This window comes from Mauremys reevesii, linkage group 1 (assembly GCF_016161935.1).
Source record: "Mauremys reevesii isolate NIE-2019 linkage group 1, ASM1616193v1, whole genome shotgun sequence".
NCBI classification, from domain to species: domain Eukaryota; kingdom Metazoa; phylum Chordata; order Testudines; family Geoemydidae; genus Mauremys; species Mauremys reevesii.
In genome coordinates this window covers 155,774,985-155,794,873 of record NC_052623.1, presented here as the reverse complement: position 1 = coordinate 155,794,873, position 19,889 = coordinate 155,774,985, and the positions used below count along the sequence as shown (strand labels likewise).

Here is a 19,889-nt window from a genome sequence, read left to right as displayed (position 1 = left end):
GTGTTTCTCCTAGGAGAGGAAACCCTCTATTTCATTCTTCAGCAAGCAAGAAACAGCACTGATGGCTCCAAAGGGAATCCAGCCCTTCCCAAACAAGGTAAGTTACTGTAAAGTGGAAGCTTGGAGGGAAGGAAGTCTTCTGTTGTCAAAGGGCAGAAATAAATGGAAAAAAACTGGCATTATACATGCACAGGCAAAACACTGGAGAATTGGATGAGATCTAGGAGTTTGTACAACCTGGTGATTCTATTGGGCATGTAGGTCTTAGAATATTCCCTGCCTACATCACTTAACTTGGATATTAAAAGTGCTCCAGTGTGCACTGATGAAGGCTACAGAATGTCTGTCAGGAGGACAACAGCTGATTGAGAGGATGGAGGAAATTTAACTGTTGTACATGCCCAGGAAAAGATGCTGGTTGTCATGAAGAAGAACTGGGAGCAACCTATAAAAGGCCCCATCCCTTGCAGGCCCACTTGCAGCAGCAACACCGCTACCACCACCAACAACAACCTCAGCAACAGCACCTGGAGCCAGTCCCCACAGACTCTCAGCTGTGTGACTTCAGTATTGACATCTACTCTTGGACCTTCAACCCTACCCCAGTCATAAGCCTTCTTCCTCTTGCTTCCCCTTCCTCTCTCCTCCTGCTGTGTAATCTCTTGCAGAGACAAAACAGAAACAACCCTCAGTAAAGAAAATGGCATGTTCTTGTCATAGGGCTGGTTCAGGGCCCTGTGCCTGAAAGGGTAATTCCCCAAGGAGAGTTTAGGTAAGAAGGAACAGGACACAGGAAATGGTTAATGAAACTGAGAGTATCTTAAGTAGGACCCCCATTGTGGTGCCTGGGAAAGGGGTGTGTCTGCAAGGGCAGCCACAGGCCTATAAAGAAGGAAGCCTGCCCAGGGCTGAAGGAGGCTAGTCCCTAAGCCAGAAGTAGGGAGACAGAGGCTCCTGGTTTAATAGGAAATCTGAGAGAGGCAGGCTGGGAACTCTGCAAAGCTCTGGAGCAGGGGTCGGCAACCTCTGGCACACGGCTCGCTAGGGTAAGCACCCTGGTGGGCCGGACCGGTTTGTTTACCTACTGCCTCAGCAGGTTCGACCGATTGCGGCTCCCACTGGCCACGGTTCACCGCTCTGGGCCAATGGGGGCTGTGAGATGCCATGGCCAGCACATCTGTCAGCCTGCGCTGCTTCCTGACTCCCCCATTGGCCCAGAGCGGTGAACCACGGCCAGTGGGAGCCGTGATCGGCTGAACCTGCAGAGGTGGCACGTAGGTAAGCTGGCCTGGCCCTCCAGGGTGCTTACCCTGGCAGGCCATGGGCCAGAGGTTGCTGACCCCTGCTCTAGAGAGAACAGGAGGAAGACCTGGAGCTGAGCCTGAAAGACAGCTAGCAAGAAATTGAGAGACTCAATTGCTGGGGAGAGCCCAAAATAGGGCCCCATAAGGCGTTAAGGCACTTGTACAGGACTTTGGTGGGGAGTTAACCAGAGTGGGAAACATTTTGAGTTAGTAATGATTCCACTATCAGTCTTTAATCTTTGTAACATATGTTTTTTGACCTATGGTACTGCAGCTTCCTGTACCTATGTCTACACATGAGTAAAGTAAATTATGTCTGTTTCTCTCCTCTCTCCCAATATACAATATGTCGTTTAACAGTAACTATAGCTTGTATTGATCTGCTGATTTGGAGATTACAGCTACTGCCTAAAGATCCCTGGGCATGAAGGAACTTTTCACGTATGGAAAAGGAATTGGTTAGGGTAAATGGCCCACAGACCAAGGACTCATGAGGGATTGCCCTTTCTATCCCTATATGTGCCACAGACAATGGATGGAGGGGTAGGGGTTCAGGAATAAAGAGAACCCTTCTGCCTTTGGGTGATGGGGTGGAGTAACCTGCTTCTGCAATATAGAATGAGTGTGTTTCTCTATTATTCCATGTAATGAAACCCACATGAAACCAATTAAAATGTCTAATAGATTGTTTTCTCTAGCACGTAGTTACATGCTTGAAGCACCATCCTTTACCTGTCAGCAAATTGGCTAGGAAAACTAGTATGAATTTTTTTTTTATTTTATGCTGACAATACAGGAGCCTTCTACCCATATAAGATCAACTGTCTTATTTCCATGTTAATCTGTATCTGGCCACATTCTCAGTGTTAGACACAGCAATACAGAAACAAAAGAGCTTGAAACAATATTTGGAGTTCAATATGGAGAAGTTTTGAGTTTAAGCAGCATCTATTATCAGGGGTGGATCCAAGTTTTTAATAAGAGGGGCTGGACTAGAAGCAGAAAGGCGGGACTATATACAGATTGTCTAAATTTCTGCTGCTCCAGAAACATCATGTGCTGATGGTGTGATCTGGCAACTTGGGTGATTTCATTATATGCAGTGGGGAACTGGATAATAAATATCAAACCTTGCACTGGCCGCAGCATCCTTACTGGGTGAAGGGCAGATGGGTGCTGTGACAAGTGGTACAGAAGACTGAAAAGAGCCTCCATCATCTTGAGTCCTTCTTTCCACAATTTCCTTAGCCAAGTGAGACACATCTAGCTGGAAGGGGAAACCTGGGTGCAGGAGAGTTCTCCCAGGTGCAACCAATAGTAGAACCGTATCTAATGGTGCTGCTTCAAGGAGCTCTCTCAGTTCGTGTTTTCAAGACACTATGTGCTGTTTGTTTTACTCCCTGCTGAGCTGTGGAGCATGTTTGAATGAGCAGCCAAGAGCTGAAGTCCTTGTTTTAAAGCTTGCAATGCCAGCTGTCTGAAAAGAAATGAGAGGGCAGGTGTTTGTCCCATCCCTTGATGTGCTCTGCTTTTCAGACTCTTTGGAACTGGGCTCTATTGAAACCACAAAAACCATGGCCACATGACACCATGTTGCTGATGCTGTAGTCTGAGCAGAGAGGTGTGGTGTCCATAAACGAAGTTGTCATTAGCCATCTCTTCTCAGCACATTTTATGAAAAGTAGATTTAAAAAAACCAAACCACATAAGTTCAGTTACAGAGACAAAACTTAAATCTTTCCCAAGCAGTAGCTTATTCAAACTGGCTTCAGTTCTCCTCTGAGCTCCTGCCTGGCTAGAAGAAGATTTTCCCCCTCCTTTTTATAAAGCTTTAGCCCCACATCCAGTAGCAGCTACCTGACCTCCCACTTCCATATGCTTTTAGTCAATAACTATTTTTTGTAGGCTTGTATGGAAAACCACCTGGAGGAGAAAAACCAATGATTCATCTTAGCTGTGCCCTCCCCTAATTGCTATTGGGAAACAGCTGTGATGAAGAGCCACTTTCCCCTTCTCAGAATGGCTGCCTCTTCTGGGCTTAAAGGGAAGGAAAAGCCTCAGCAGTCCAAAGAGAGGAATACATAGCTGGAGTGTGCACTTGCCTCTTAGACTTCTAATCATCTAACCTAAACTCTCTTGCCACTTTTCAAGCAATCCCATAAACATCCACCATTCCTACCAGAAGGATACACTCAAGTGTTATCCTCCACTGAAATGCAGCCCACCTCTAGGGTGAAATGTGGCAATAACCATAGGTGCCAACTCCCCCTCTGCCTGGTGGATGCTCGATGACCCTCCCCCCGCACCTGCCTTCCCCCCAGTCCACCCCCTTTACCCACCCCTGCCCTGCCTCCTCCCCTGAATGTGCCATATCCCCACTCCTCTCCCTCCCTCCTGGAAAGTCCTAAGCATGTCCAAATAGCTGAAGGAGGTGAGGAGGGGGGAGCTTGACTGCTGGTGGGTGCAGAGCACCTGCTAATTTTTCTGGAGCACCCACGGAGTCTACGCTTATGGCAGTAACAGCACAGAGCAACTCCACACACCGTTTTAGGACAGCCTTAAGAAGCTGAGACACGATTATTTTAGTTTACCCTGTTAACTTATGTTAGACCCAGGGTTCTCAAACCGGGGGTCACGAGATTATTACATGGGGGTGGCAAGTACATGCACGAAACAGAGCAACTGCTATAAAATAGATAATTTAAATCTAGCGTTTTAGAAAATGACACACACTTTTCTGTCGCAATGTATTTACTTCAAAAAGTATTGTCAACATATAATGCAGCGATCATTGTTTCTAAACAAAATATATATTTGTATTATCACCACTTTAAGACAATTGGGACTCTGGGGATTGTAGTATCGTGTGCACAGGCTTGTTGTCTTGAGGTGGGACTGAGATAACATCCGAGGGCTTGATTGTTCAGCAGCTGAAGAGCTGCATTAAACCACCGACCAATCTCAGACCAATACTGAGATTGACTTTTTTTTTAAAGGAATTTTTTATCATTTAAAAGTCAGACGCGCAGGCGGGGTGGAACTAGGGGAGGCTTTTGGGGACTATAGCCACCCCAACATTTGCCTTAATTCCTCTTTCTCCCCACCCTCCCCGAGTCCACACCTCCCAGCACAAAGGTCAACTGTTACGCAGAAGTAAGGGTGGCATGGTATGACATTGCCATCCTTATGTCTGCAGTTCTGTGCTGCTGCTGGCAGCAGCGTTGCCTTCAGAGCTGGTCACCTGGCCAGCAGCCATTGTTCTCTGGCCACCCAGCTTTGAAGGCAGCACCTGCCATCAGCAGTACAGAAGTAAGGGTGGCAATGGGGCGCTAGTAAGTTTGCTGTGAAAAGTGATATTGACAGTTTATTTGTGTCTCCCCAGTATTAAACAGTAACTATTTTAAAAAATAACTTTTTTGCCTATAACAATAATTTGATAAAAATGTTTTAGTCTTAATTTAAAATCAGTGAGACAAGGCAAATACATTTTCAACTATACAGTTATAAATGTAGCATTTAAAATAATGTTAAATATTAAAAGGTGTTTTTAATTTATATGGGGAGGAGGGTCACACTCAGAAGCTTGCTGCCAATACAAAAAGTTTGAGAACCACTGTAAAACGTAGAGTAACGCAGCAGCATTATCCAACACTTAAAACGGGTCCTTGGTAAAACTGACAAATGCTTGTAAGCCGGAGACCTAGGTATGTCTGTGCTGTGTTTCTTTATTTAAACAAAAACAAAAAACTCATGGAAGCAAATCTCAGAGCCCAGGTTAGCTGACATGGGCTTGCACTTTGGGCCTAAATATAGCAGTGTGGATGGCTGGGTTTGGGCAGGAGACTCAGTTCTGAAACCCAGCAGGAATATCTCCTCTATTTTTAGCCCAAATGTACAAGCCTGAGTCAGTTGACCTGGCTCTGGAACTTGCTACTGTGGAACTTTTTTTTTTGCAGTGTAGACCTACCTGAGTGTGAAAATGTCATTACAGATTCTTACATTTGCATACAGGTATGTCACAGCAGAGCAGTTTCCTCTCTTCCCTGTAGTCTCAGTAGATTAATACAACTATCTGAAGTCTGCAAACAGACATTGGTTCCAGAGCTCGAGGTGATTAAATCTGCACTGGTTTGCATTCTGTGCAACTCCATTGACTTTACTGTGGTTGCACACAGGTGGTGAAGTAGTACAGAATGTGCCCGCCCCCCCCCCCCAAAAAAAAAAAGGGCAGCTAGACTTGTCTTAGAACTAACAGGAAACCTTTTCAGACTCCAGGAAAACACAAGCATGTTTCTGAACTTCAGCTCTCATAAAGTCAAGGGACTGCCTACGTCACCTCTGAATGACAGATGCTCTGTCTTTATTGTAGCTTGGACCTCAAGAGTGTGATAGCTGTAGAAAAGGGGGATGTGAGCCTTTCCTCTTGTGCAGAAACCCAGTGCTTTGTTCTGCACAAACACATTGTGAAGGGGATCAGAGCACCCGCCCTAGCACTCTATGCCTCTCAGGGGAAGTGGCTTTATGGAGTGGGAGCATGTCTCCCTCCCTTCCGTGCAATGTTTCAGCTGACAATCCAAGGCCAGAGCTGGGGGAGTATATGATGTCAGCACCGGTAAGAGGGGCTGTAAGAACTGCCCCTGAGAAAGCCTCTGACCACTGCTGCTGGTGAGCTGCAACTTTGTGCTCCCCTCGCTTGCTCCTGTATTGTGTCCTGGAAACCGACTTTTTTCTCAAAATGAGCTAAACTGTATCAAATCCGAGAACTTTGCCCACACTACAGATGACCCATTTTGGATGGCAGGTGCTTGTTCAGCATAAGCATGAAGGAATATTTCCTGATTACTGGCTGCTGCAAAACAAGATAGATTATTGCAAACTCAAGCAGAGTTTGTGAGGGGTGGGTACTTGCCAGGCCATGACTTCCCTGCACCTAAAAATCCCCAACTCCTGCAGCAGCACCAGTCAATGTCATTCCCCTGTGGTGATGGTGCCATGGAAAAAACACCAAGAGAAAACATTAATTTTTTTCTTATAAAAATAAAAGGGAGGGAATGCGGGTAATAGTGGTAACTAATAATTGAGGAACAGGACATTTCCTAGGGAATTAATGACTGGGTGAGGTTAATGGCCTGCTGCTTCAACTCCACCCATGCACTCTCTCAGGTAATCGTTAATTCCCAGGAAAAGCCCTGTCTCTCAGTTGTTACTGTTAAAATGAGGAGTGTGAATCGACAGTAGTCTGCATCTGCCTCTGGTATTTAGCAAAAAGAAGGCAAAACAATAAATGTATTTTTATTATGAAAGTTGGCTAGGTCTGTGTTCTGGAAGCCCCCTAAATCTGCCTCTTAACACTGACCAAAGGCACCAGAGAAGGATTTCTCATGAGGCTATTAGGATAGACAATCCATTCTGCATCTCCTTTCACCCTTCGCTTTTCTTAGGCCTGGTCTACACTAGGCGTTTAAATCGGTTTTAGGAGCGTAAAACCGATTTAACGCCACAACCGTCCACACTAGGAGGCACCTTATATCGATTTTAATGGCTCTTTAAATCGGTTTCTGTACTCCTGCCCGACGAGAGGAGTAGCGCTAATATCGGTATTAACATATCGGAATAGGGTTAGTGTGGCCGCAATCGACGGTATTGGCCTCCGGGAGCTATCCCACAGTGCACCACTGACCGCTCTGGACAGCATTCTCAACTCGGATGCACTGGCCAGGTAGACAGGAAAAGCCCCGCGAACTTTTGAAATTCATTTCCTGCTTCGACAGTGTGGAGAGCTCATCATCACAGGTGACCACGCACAGCTCATCAGCACAGTTAACAATGCTGTCTCCTGAGAATCGAAAAAGAGCCCCAGCATGGACCGCTCGGGAGGTAATGGATCTGATCGCTATATGGGGAGAGGATTCAGTGCTAACAGAACTGCGTTCCAAAAGACGAAATGAAAAAGTATTTGAAAGAATTTCTAAGGCGATGACGGATAAAGGCCACAGCAGGGACTCCGTGCAGTGCAGAGTGAAAGTTAAGGAGCTCAGACAAGCCTACCAGAAAACCAAAGAAGCAAACGGAAGGTCCGGGGCAGGTCGAAAAACATGCCGCTTCTATGCTGAGCTGCATGCAATTTTAGGGGGCTGCGCCACAAGTACCCCACCCCTGACCGTGGATTCCGAGGTGGGGGTTGTAATCTCTGCCATGTCTGAGGATTATGCAGACGGGAAGATGAAGAGGAAGAAGAAGAGGAAGACCTCGCAGAGAGCACACAGCACTCCGTGAACCCCAGCAGCCAGGAGCTTTTTATCACCCTGACGGAATTACCCTGCTCCCAGCCCTCACAAGCAACTATTCCAGAGAATGACGCCCTGGAAGGGAGCTCTGGTGAGTGTACCTTTGCAAATAGCAAACAGTGTTTTTTAAGCAAGCCTTTTTTAATGATTGATTTGCCCAGAGGACTTGGGATGCATTCGCAGACAGTATAGTTACTTAGAAAAGTTTGTTAACATGTCCGGGGATTGAGAGGAAATCCTCCAGGGACATCTCGATGAAGCGCTCCTGTAGGTACTCCAGAAGCCTTTGCAGAAGGTTTCTGGGCAAGTCATCCTTGTTCCGCCCACCATGGTAGGACACTTTACCATGCCATGCATGTAGCAAGTAATCAGGTATCATTGCGTGGCAAAGCATCGCAGCGTATGGTCCCGGGGACTGCTGGCATTCAAGAAGCATCCGCTCTTTATCTTGTTCTGTTATCCTCAGCAAAGTGATATCGTTCAGGATAACCTGGTTAAAAATCAGGAATTTAAGTAAGGGGGGTGGCCATTTTTCTACTGGTTTCGTGGAATGCAGCAGCTTAAAAGACACTTTCCTGCACGTAGCGGCGGGGAGGGGAGGAGTGAAATGCCGATGATCTTTTCTGTTTGGTCACCAGTGGGTGGGGAGGGGAAGGTTGTTGATTAGCAGGAGCTAGCGTGGTATTAGCCATGCGTTGGGGGAGGGTAAATCACTGAGACAGTGGCTTACCATGGCCGCATGCAAGCTGAATTCTGATGCCTGGACCTGATGTGTCTGTGAGATCTGTAAACCCAGAGCTGCAAGCGGTCACTATTAAGATGAAAAATGCGACCTTGTAGGGAAATCACATGTGCTAGGTGAATAGTGATGTTCACTGTGAAACAGTATAACCATTGTTCTGTAAAATGTATCTTTCTAAATATTTATCTCCCTCATGCAGCTGCAAATTTTTCAACCATCCCTCCTCCATCCCAAAGGCTAGCACAGATAAGGCGGAGGAAAAAGAAGACGCGAGATGAGATGTTCTCGGATATTATGGAAGTTACACGCAATGAAAGAGCTCATCTGAATGAGTGGAAGGACGTGGTTTCAAATTACAGGAAAGAGGCCAGTGAACGTGAGGACAGGAGGGACAACCGAGATGAGAGGTGGCGACAGGAAGACCGGCAGGAAAATCAGCGGTGGCGGCAGGAAGATCAGCGGTGCAACTCTGGGGCTGCTGCGTGATCAAACTGACATGCTCCGGCGTCTTGTGGAGCTTCAGGAACGGCAGCAGGATCACAGAGTGCCGCTGCAGCCCCTGTATAACCACCCTCCCCCCTCACCATGTTCCTTAGCCTCCTCACCCAGACGTGTAAGAACGTGTGGGGGGAGGCTCCGTGCACCCGCCCACTCCACCCCCGTGGACAGCCCAACCAGAAGGATGCCGTTACTCTGAATTTTTTTTAATGGCCTTCTCCATCCCTCCTTTCCTCCTCCCAAAGCACACCCTTACTTCTCTCCCTCTTTTTATAATGAATCAATAAAGAATTCATGCTTTTTAAATATAAGTGACTTTATTTGCATAAGTAAGCTGTACTCGAAGGGGGAGGGGGAGTTGCTTACAGGGACTGAGTCAATCAAGGGGGTTGGGTGTTCATCAACAAACACAGCAGTCACACTGTACCCTGGCCATTGATGAAGCTCGTTTTCAAAGCTTCTCTGATGCGCACCGCTTCCTGGTGTGCTCTTCTAATCTCCCTGGTGTCTGGCTGCGCGTAATCAGCGGCCAGGTGATTTGCCTCAGCCTCCCACCCCGCCATAAAGGTCTCCCTTACTCTCACAGAGATTATGGAGAATACAGCAAGCAGCAATAACATAGGGGACATTGGTTTGGCTGAGGTCTGAGCGAGTCAGTAATGTGCGCCAGCGAGCCTTTAAACGGCCAAATGCACATTCCACCACCATTCTGCACTTGCTCAGCCTGTAATTGAACAGATCCTGACCACTGTCCAGGCTGCCTGTGTATGGCTTCATGAGCCATGGCATCAAGGGTAGGATGGGTCCCCAGGATAACGACAGGCATTTCAACATCCCCAACTGTTATTTTCTGGTCTGGGAAGTAAGTCCCTTGCTGCAGCCGTTTAAACAGAGTAGTGCTTCTGAATACGCGGCGTCATGAACCCTCCTGGCCATCCCACGTGGATGTTTGTGAAACGTCCTTGTGATCCACCAGTGCTTGCAGCACCATTGAAAAGTACCCCTTCCGGTTTACGTACTGGGTGCCCTGGTGCTGCGGTGCCAAGATAGGGATATGGGTTCCATCTATCGCCCCCCCACAGTTAGGGAATCCCATTGCAGCAAAGCCATCCACTATGGCCTGCACGTTTCCCAGAGTCACAACCTTTGTAGCAGCAGCTTAGTGATTGCTTTGGCTACTTGCATCACAGCAGCCCCACAGTAGATTTTCCAACTCCAAATTGATTCCCGACTGACTGGTAGCTGTCTGGCGTTGCAAGCTTCCACAGGGCTATCGCCACTCGCTTCTCTACTGTGAGGGCTGCTCTCATCTTGGTATTATGGCGTTTCAGGGCAGGGGCAAGCAAGTCACAAAGTTCCATGAAAGTGCCCTTACGCATGCGAAAGTTTCGCAGCCACTGGGAATCGTCCACACCTGCAACACAATGCGGTCCCACCAGTTAGTGCTTGTTTCCGGGCCCAAAATCGGCGTTCAATGGATAGAATCTGCCCCATTACCATCAGGATCTCCAAAGCGCAGGGGCCCGCGGTTTGAGAGAATTCTGTGTCCACGTCCTCATCACTGTCATCGCCGCGCTGCCATATCCGCCTCTTACTCGCCTCGGTTCGAAGGTCCTGGTTCAGCATATACTGCACGAGAGTGCGCGAGGTGTTTAAAACATCCACGATTGCGGTATGGAGCTGAGCAGGGTCCATGCTTGCTGTGCTATGGCGTCTGCACGGTTCACCAAGCAAAGCAAAAAAGGCGCGAAACGGTTGTCTGCCGCTGTCAGGGAGGGAGGGAGGGGTGAGGCTGTACCCAGAACCACCCGCGACAATGATTTTTGCCCCATCAGGCACTGGGATCTCAACCCGGAAATGCCAAGGGGCGGGGGAGGCTGCGGGAACTATGGGATAGCTACGGGATAGCTACCCACAGTGCAACGCTCCAGAAATCGACGCTAGCCTCGGACCATGGACGCACACCACCGATTTAATGTGTTTAGTGTGGCCGCGCGCACTCGATTTTATAAAATCTGTTTTACAAAACCGGTTTATGCAAATTCGGAATAGTCCCGTAGTGTAGACGTACCCTATCTCAGACAGCCTGCTCTGCAGACTGTTGTAGTCTCATCCCGGGTTGCCTTAAGTACAAGGGCAGTTTTATTCACTGATAACCAGTAGGAAGTCACTGGTCGTGCAGCTAAGAGTCTCATATTCTGGGCAGAGAGTGAGGACAGACACCATCTGTTTTGGTTGCTGAAAGGACTCAGACACAAGCAGCAAACTCTCTGAAGACAACTCAAAAGGAAGATTGGGGAATGATGTGCTTCTCCTAACACACGTCCCCACTGCAACTGAAAAGATGATCACAAGCATACTCAAAACCAATGAATTGTTTGTAGAATAGTAAATATATCTGTAAGGAAGATGGACCTTATGCCCGCCCGTATGTGTATTGATTGGGAAGCAGAGTTTATATTTTAGCACTACCTGTCATTGGATATTTATCACAGTCTTTTAGTTGCTCTTTGCAGCTGATCAGGACAACCTAGCTACAGCTCCCTTGTAAAATGTCAGTCCTTCTGCCTGAGATGTCTTGAATTCAAAGCCTTAAATATGCATTGTAACTCAGAGAAAAATATCCTCATTTTGGTATGCATAGATTTCTGCATGTAACTGATTTTGACATTAAATTTCATTACGCTGTTATGAAAATGCCCTTACTTTGTAACAGCCACACATACCCTGGCAGGGATGTGCAAAATCAAAACCTGGAATGCAAATCTTTTTTTTCCTCCTCCTTTTTTTTAAAATGAGGAGTAGGTTCAAATTTGATTAGGTTGATCTGAACCCATCCCTCTTATGCCATCCCTCTGAACCCAAAAGAGCCTGGTTTCCAGCTCTGGTTTAGATAACTATAACTACTCAGAAGATTTGGCTAAGTTAAACAGTGCTCTCAACCAGAGGTATGTGTACTCATGGAGGTACTTAGAGATCTTCCAGGGGATACATCAACTCATCTGGATATTTGCCTAGTTTTACATCAGGCTACATAAAAAGCACTAGTGAAGTCAGTGCAAACTAAAATTTCATACAGGCAATGGCTTGTTTATACTGCTGTATATACTATACACTGAAATGTCAGTACAATATTTATATTCCTATTGATTTATAATTATATGGTAAAAATGAGAAAGGAAGCAATTTTTCAGTAATAGTGTGCTGTGACACTTCTGCATTTTTATGTCTGATTTTTGGAAGTAAGTAGTTTTTGAGGTGAAATTTGGGGTACACAAGACAAATCAGACGCCTGAAAGGGGTACAGTAGTCTGGGACGGTTGAGAACCACTGAGTTACAACACCCACATATAAAAGGGCAGAAAGGAAAATAGTGCAGCAGGTTGTAGATCCAATGGCAGGTGAGTCTTATGGGATGTTCTGTCCTGTCTAGGTACTCATATGTCATTCATCACCATAGTATCTGAGCACCTCACAATCATTAATAGATTTCCTCCTTTTAATATCTTTTGAGGTAGGAAAATATTCCTATTTTATTTTGGTACAGGGTAGATTCAGTGATTTGCCCAAGGTCACACAGGAAGTTTATGGCTGACTCATGAACTGAATCCAGGTCTCGTACATCCATGTCAATGCTCTGTCTACTAGGCCACCTTATGATGAGAACAATCTTCTGGCTTTGATGACCTTTGTGTGACTTCTCTGCTACAATCACATTCCAGTACAGAAGGGGGAGCCATACCTTATGATTTCCTCACACTTTCACATGCTGGTTCTCTCAGAACTAGAGAAGAAGGAAATTGAGTTAAGAAGAACATGGCGCTGGTGGGGGTATATGTATAGAGAGATTATTTCATTCCAATAGAAGAGACGCTGATCAAGAACAGCAATGTTATATGCACTCTATCTAAAATTGTGTCAAACATCAGTGGCATTAGTGTAAATTATCCAGCAGCTTGGTTGGAGCCCTGCAGTGTCCTACATGAGTCTTGGGAACAAGGCTTTCAAAGTAGCTCCCATGCCAGTCTTTCTGCAATGGAAATCTATTAGTTGTTTGTTTTTTTAAAGAGATTAGAAACTGTTGGGATTCCCTTATGCTCAGTTGTGAGCTCCCCTGCTTCCTTTTGATGCTAGCCACAGTGTTGGGAGCACTCACTAACAGTCCTCTGTATGTATACACTGGAGCTGAAGATGTAATTTCCAGCTTGAGCAGACATACCTACGCTACCTCTGAGTTCGTGTGCTAAAAATAGAAGTGTGGCCAGGGCGGTATGAGCAAGGGAGCAGCTAGCCATCTTGAGTATGTGCCGAGGATTTTAGGCAGAGAAGTACAGCCAACCTTACATGCTATGAAATAATTTATTTTTCCCTAGTTGGCAATGAGATTTTTGTTACTTGAGTTGTTAAATAAGTAACAACTCCTCCCTAGCCTCTTCCTTTGGTGCTCACCCTTCTCTTTCTGTTGCTGCCGTTTTTTTCCCCCTTGCATACCTTCCCGGTTTGCCAAGATCCTCATGTTTTTGGAAAGACAGAATCCTATTTGGATGTTCTCCGTGATAGGGCTGCATAACTTGCCAAATCTGTCTAAATCACACTGAAAATTTTAGGGCTAATTTCTGATGTGACTGGGAGCAGAATTTGGCCCCTAGTTAAGTGATAGTAGGTAAGAAGGATCCTGAGCCCTCTGTGGCCTGAAGAGTACAATTTCAGAGTCTGTTCCTTGGCATATGTCTCCTGGAAGGCAGGACTGATGTCTGCGCTCCCGGGTAACCTACAATGCAAGTAAAGGAATTTAGATCTGTAATTGGCTCCCTCTTGGGGCTTGGCAGGCTCCTCTGCTGGCTGCTTAGAACGGTGAGATTGTCTGCGGAGGTTGTGTGTTAAAAGGCTAATTCTCTCCTTTTCAAACCCGTCAGTTCCTCATGAGATCAATGTAAAAGGAGTTTCAACATTTAAAAAAAAGTGTCTTTTTCCCATGCCCGTTTTTCTGGATATGGAAATTTCCTCCAGTCAGCCCACATGCTAGTTAGCAAAGAGCATTTTCCTGTGGTGTTTCCTTTGTGAATCAAGAATTAAATCCATGGCCCTATCTGCCAAAAAGGAAACTGGTCTCTTTAAGGATTGTGTATTTTTCTTTTAACATTTACTGTTGTATTATCAAAGTGTGTGTGTCTGTACATGTGTTTTGAAGAGGAAAGTAAAACATAAACTGAGGAAGAAAGGCACAAATTCACAGTAGTTTGTGTGATGTGTTATGTTTCACCTACCATCCCATGCTTATACAGCAGGGATTTAGTTTTCCTCTTATATCAAAACATAAAAGTACTTTCATTTCTTTGTTACAGATAAATGATTATTTTAGATATCTCTAAGCTCATGGATTTTCACAAATTTCATGAAATATAATTTTCTCTATGCATTTCTTGATCCAAAAGCTATTTCCTACTGGACGCCTGAGCTGTAGGGCCTAAAAGAAAGCTATATATATTGAAATCAAAGGTTCAATTAGCTGAATTTTGCTACAAATGCTGCATCTACAGATGCATGGTTTTCATAACCAGAGTCATATGGTTTTGCTTTCAACATTTCTACAACTATATGTTACTTAAGTATGTGGTTTCTGAGCCAGGGTGGGATAGCTGTCTGAAGTTCATTAAGGCAAATTGGAAAAGCCAAACTGTCTGGCTGAAAAGTAACATTTTCCACCAACGACTGCAAAGTTGTAAATATTTCTGAATCTAGGAGTTAAAAAAATGCCAGTTAGGGATACAGCAGGTGAATATTGATGTTGTATTTACAGAACGTGTGACTTGTCCTGGTTTCTCTGTCGGGCATAGAACATTCTTAAAATACATATTCTCAGATTAAACCCTCTACAGCTTTTTTCAAAAAATTGTCCTCAGTGTGTGTGTGTGTGTGTGTGTGTGTGTGTGTGTGTGTGTGTGTGTGTGTGTGTGTGTGTTTTAAAAAGACGTGAAAGTCAAGGAGACAGATTTTGGTTTCTGTTTAGTTGAGGAAAGCCGTGGAATTTTTTTTAATATAGAAGCTGTTTTAATTTTATCCCTACGCATTCTCCTCCCAAACACTGTGTAGCTATAGACAAAAGACCACGTTGCTAAGCAACCAGAGTGAAGCTAATCAACATAGCTGTGGATTTTACCAAAAAATAACTTATCCTGGAATTTTAAGTGGATCATTCCTCCCGCCTTTTTTCCCCCCACTATTTCAAATTAATATTACCCACTGGTACCCATGATTTAATCCTGCTAGGCCAAATCCAACTCTGGTGTAACTCCATTGGCTTCAATAAAGTTATACTAGGGATGAATTTGGCCCCTTCACTAAATAGACTAAATACTTTTCTTAAAACAGCTTTTCTTTCTGCTGTGATTTCAGTGATGCACTTACATATTTGAAGGCCCTCCTACTTTCAGTGACGGGTGATTCTTGTTTCTTTTAGATGATGCAACTCCTGGTCTCACCTCTTTTCCAGCTTGTATGCAGTGTTGCTGTAACAGTGTTGGTCCCAGGATATTAGAGAGACAAGCTTGTTTACTTAATTCTCAGTCTCCTTGCCCAGTTTTAAGGATCCTGCAGGTTGTCACTCCAGCTGCTGTGTCCTCCTGTGAGTGGATCTCTCAGCAGGGTACAGGATGTTCTCTGAGGCCACTGATGAGGCTCCGGCAGGGAGAGAAGAGACTGAACAAAGTAGAGTGAACTGCCTCCAAATCCAGTAAGCCAAATAAAAGGCTCAAATGTCTAACAAAACAAAGGCGTTACCGAGTGACATTCACTGCGGTGCAGAGGGCCAACACGAGGCTTATGCACCACGTGAGTCCCACTTACACTGTATTTTGAGGGCTTTAAGTGGAACTGAAGTGCTACATAGTCCTTGTACTGGCCTTTGGTCAAGGGGTAAAACAAACTGTATCAAGAGGAAGAAAAATATTCAGCACCATGGAAGATATGCTTGGTTGGGTTTGGCCTTTTGTTGTGCTGCTTGGCAAAAATGTTGGGGGAGGATCAAAGGATCCTTTTTTCCTCCCCATCCTCTTCCATGCAAGAAGCACAGCAGGATGTTTTGTTGGTGCACATGAGTGTCTCAGTACTGTCACACTCGTACAAACACCAGGTACAGAAGGGGCTTGGTGTGAAGGAAGAGGGGAACCGGGAAGTTAAATTAGTGGGAGCTCTCGGCCCTTCTGAAAACAAGGCCACTTATTTAGATGCCCACATATGGATTTAGGCTTTTAAATTTAGGCACCCACTTTTGTTGTTGTTTTGAAATCTTGGCCGGAATATAGAACCTCTTCTTCTGGTACACAATGAGGCATAGGATTCTACTGTGAGTGCACCATAGTGATAAGAAGTGAGTGGAGAACAGCACCTCTGTAAGTGATTCCTTTCCATCATTTTCTGTGGCAACATTATTTTAAAACAAGCTCTTTTAATGACAGGAATGGACCTGCACAGACATGACCAACTCTGTAAAGAGAGGGCATTATCATTAGATACCTTCTAAAGAGATAGCTTCATGGAGGAGCAGCAACTTTCTTAAACGTAGGCAAAAAACGACTTGCTTTAAGATCCAACAGAGTGGTAATGTCTGTCAATTTTCTTTTTTTAACTGATTCCCCCTCCCTTCCCCGCAAGTTTTAGCTAATGTAAATTAGACCAAGGGTTCTTCCATTTTATGGAGCGCACCATAATGGAGAGGTTGTCATGTGAACACCTCAGACCCCATTCTTGATTGTGTGAGCCCGTTCCCCACCCATGCACAGACACACAAACTGTCTGTCCTAGTGTTTGTGGTCACATAACATGTCTGTGGCCACTGCAGCCATTGCTGGCATGGAGAAAGTAGCATAAAGGACAAATTTCATGGCTTTTCCTCTGTCTTTAGAGTAATACGTGATTTGTCATTTTGAAAAAAGTTAATCGCACTGGGCCAGATCCTCAACTGGTGTAAATTGACATAGCTCCATTGATTTCATCAATTACTCTGATTTACATCAACTGTGGGCCTGGCCTACAGTCTGTGTCTAAAGATGCTCCCTCATATAGGATCTGATCTATCTGAATTATTCCACTGATTTCAGTGAGCATTGGACCAAGCCCATAGTCTACATAGATATAAAAAAATCACTATATGAATTGCCTTCTTTTGAGCTCACTTTCACCAGTTTTATTCTTGTCTATCTCCATTGGCATCAGCAAGATTTACACTGGTGTAAGAGGGAGAGGAATCAGGCCCCCTGAGTGCATTGCACACAGAGCAAAGCACATCATGCAGCAATTCATGTACAAATATATGCAGGTATACTTGAGGGGGTTGGGGGTGTGAGAAGGTGGGACCAGGTGTGAGCATGTACAAGGGCTGCAGCTACGTGGAGAGGGAACGTGAACGGTGGTGTGCATATATCACCCTCAAACTCTCCTAGGCTTGAGCCAGTTCTCCATAGTATGGCTTCCCCTTTGCAAGTTATAGTGTCACTCAGACATGCTTTTAGTGTTGTCTTCATGATGAGGCAGCTCTCATTTTGATGAGGGTGCAGGATGGCACTGGTGAAAGATAAGCATGTGTAATTGTTTTTGTCTCACTCACTCTCTTTAGATGCCAAATTAGGAAAGCTATTACTTTTTATTGCTTCCCCTTTCTCTGTTTTGGCAAGACAAGAGCAAGGGCAGCAGCATGCTCCAATCATCTGATCACAGATTTTCCTGTGACAGCAGTCAGCATGTACACCAATCCTTCAGTTCCCTGAGACAGGTTCTTAATGTATTAGCTGGATAGAATAGGTTGTTTTCCTTTGTAATTCTTTGAAACGAAATTTAGAACTGGTGAAAGATGCTGGATTAATAAACCTGGAGCCTGAAGTCCTTCCTTTCCCCCACAGAATAGGTACGATATGGGTAATAGCTGTGCAGGCTTCCTCACACTGCCTGGCCAATGTGCTTCAATCCTGTTCTGGAAGAACCACCTGTACAGATGGGACAGTGAGCCCACCCACTCCTGGGCCTCGCTGCTGAGATTCCCAGCGCTGGTAGGATGTTTGGTGGTGTGCGCACTCATCCACTTGGAACTGAACTTTGGCAACTAATGGTTTCACATTAGCCACTACCTATCTAGCTGGACTTGAACAAGTGACCTACAGGAGAGTCCCTCTATGCCATTACTAATTCCCTTTAGTTATTCTCAGCATGTCATTAATCCTTCACCCACCATTAGGAATTGGAACACTTCAATATTCGGCTACTAGGAGAGTAAAAATGGCTTCATGCTGCACATCGCTTCCCTTCTGTGGCTGAGTGTGATGGGGCATCTGCCCCACACTGGCAGAAAAGGAGCCCTACGGAGGCTGTGCAGGAGGCAGCCAATCACAGAAGGGCTTATAGGAGCAGCCAATCAGGGCCAGGTTGGTCCATATAAGAAGGGCTGCAGAACAGAACAGGGTCAGTCACTCCCTGCAGCTTGAGAAGGGAAGAGGACTGGCTGCCTTGCAGGCAGAGGGCTGCAAGCACCCGGGACAGAGCAGTGCTGCAGGCAGAGAGCTAAAGGCAGCCCCTGGCAGGCTGCAGGGATCTGCAGACTGAGGCCCTGATGCAAGGGCAAGAGGGTGCTGGAGCCACGTGGGAAGTGTCTAGACTGTGGACTGCAGTTTGCCACTGAAGGAAGTGGCCAGACAGTAGACTGCAGGTTCCCCCAGAAGGGGGAACATAGTGCGGCACAGCCAGAGGGCAGTGTCACTGAAGAGGATGTTGTGGTCCTGGGAGTGACTTGGGTCCAGGAACAGAGGTGACATTGGTTGAGACACCATCAGAAGAGGGTGCAGTGCTAATTTCCCATACAGCCAGCAGGAGGCACTGCAGTGGTGAATTGCATCCTGTCACGTGTGGTGGAGAATGTGGGCACATGGTCATCCCTGATATAAGGGGAGGATAGAGACTTTGGGGACGATTGCCTGTCTCAGAGTTGAGTTGAGAGACTGGGGGACACAGAAGGTGGAGACAATGGAGTCAGGGTATGCAGAGGCCTTTCTTGCAGAGGGTTCTTGTGGCTTCCCAGACTGGACTCCAAAGTTGGTGCCCCCGTGAAAAGGAGCCAACAAGCAGCAAGGGCGACTTCAGACCCTGCTGCTTCAGGTGCTCACAACCCAGCAGAGACAATGGGAGGCATGGGAGTACCTGCAGGCCTGTATGACCCAACTAGCAGAGCAGCAGCTGTACCTATTCAAGTCACTGCGAGTGGGGGGTCTATAGAGGCCCCGGAGAGTGAGAGAGGGGCCGGCGGCTGGGCCAAGTGAATGTTCTGCCTATGGGCAACAAGGACACTGGAAGAGAGCTTGCCCCTACCAGGGTGGGGGACAGAAGCTTCTCTCAGAGACTGGGAAGGGGCAGGAGCCCAAGAGAGTCCTCCCTGTGAGGAGAACAGGGAGCAGATGGGCGTGTTGGACCTGTGGGCAGCAGGGGCACCTGAGGAGGGAGTGCTCTCTTAGTTGCAGGGCTGAAGCTAGCCCAGAGGAAGGAGCTGAGCAAGGGAAGGACAGTGGGAGGCCCATGGCCAAGGGGCTTGCTTCCGGTGCCGTGAAGAGGGCCATATTAAAAAACCACTGCCCCCTTTGGAGAAGATGGGATAAAAAGGGGATTCCTGAGAGCCTGGCTGGGTCAGAGACTGCCCAGAGGGATGTGGCAGTGATGACTGTGGACCCAGTGGGGAGCCATCTCCCACAGGGGCAATAGGGAATGGGTGGATAAGAAGACCCTGATGAACAAGGGAACCCACACAGGAGCAGAACATGTCACAATAGGGATTTCAGACCCTGAAGGAGGGTGGCAGATGGTGCCTCCTGGTGGATAACCTGAGGCAGGAGAGGAATATCCTGCGGGTGCAGCTGCATGGCAAGTAGGGAAGGTAATTCTCTCCCCCCCCCCACCCAGGTGGTTGGTCTTAAGGGGGAAGGTGTGTGATGGGGTGTCTGCAGAAAAGGGGTTAAAAGCAGCCCTAGGGAGGCTGTGCAGAAGGCAGCTGTTAAACAAAAGAATTCTTTTCTCCAAGAA

General features: G+C 46.3%; 1 long non-coding RNA gene across 1 annotated transcript; it reads left to right on the top strand.

The window, feature by feature from the left end:
• Positions 1–16,052: 16,052 nt before the first annotated feature.
• Positions 16,053–19,107, top strand: LOC120408243. Its single transcript, XR_005600559.1, has 3 exons — positions 16,053–16,200; positions 16,289–16,391; positions 17,729–19,107. It is a non-coding gene; the product is annotated as an uncharacterized LOC120408243 (long non-coding RNA).
• The last annotated feature ends 782 nt before the right edge of the window (positions 19,108–19,889 follow it).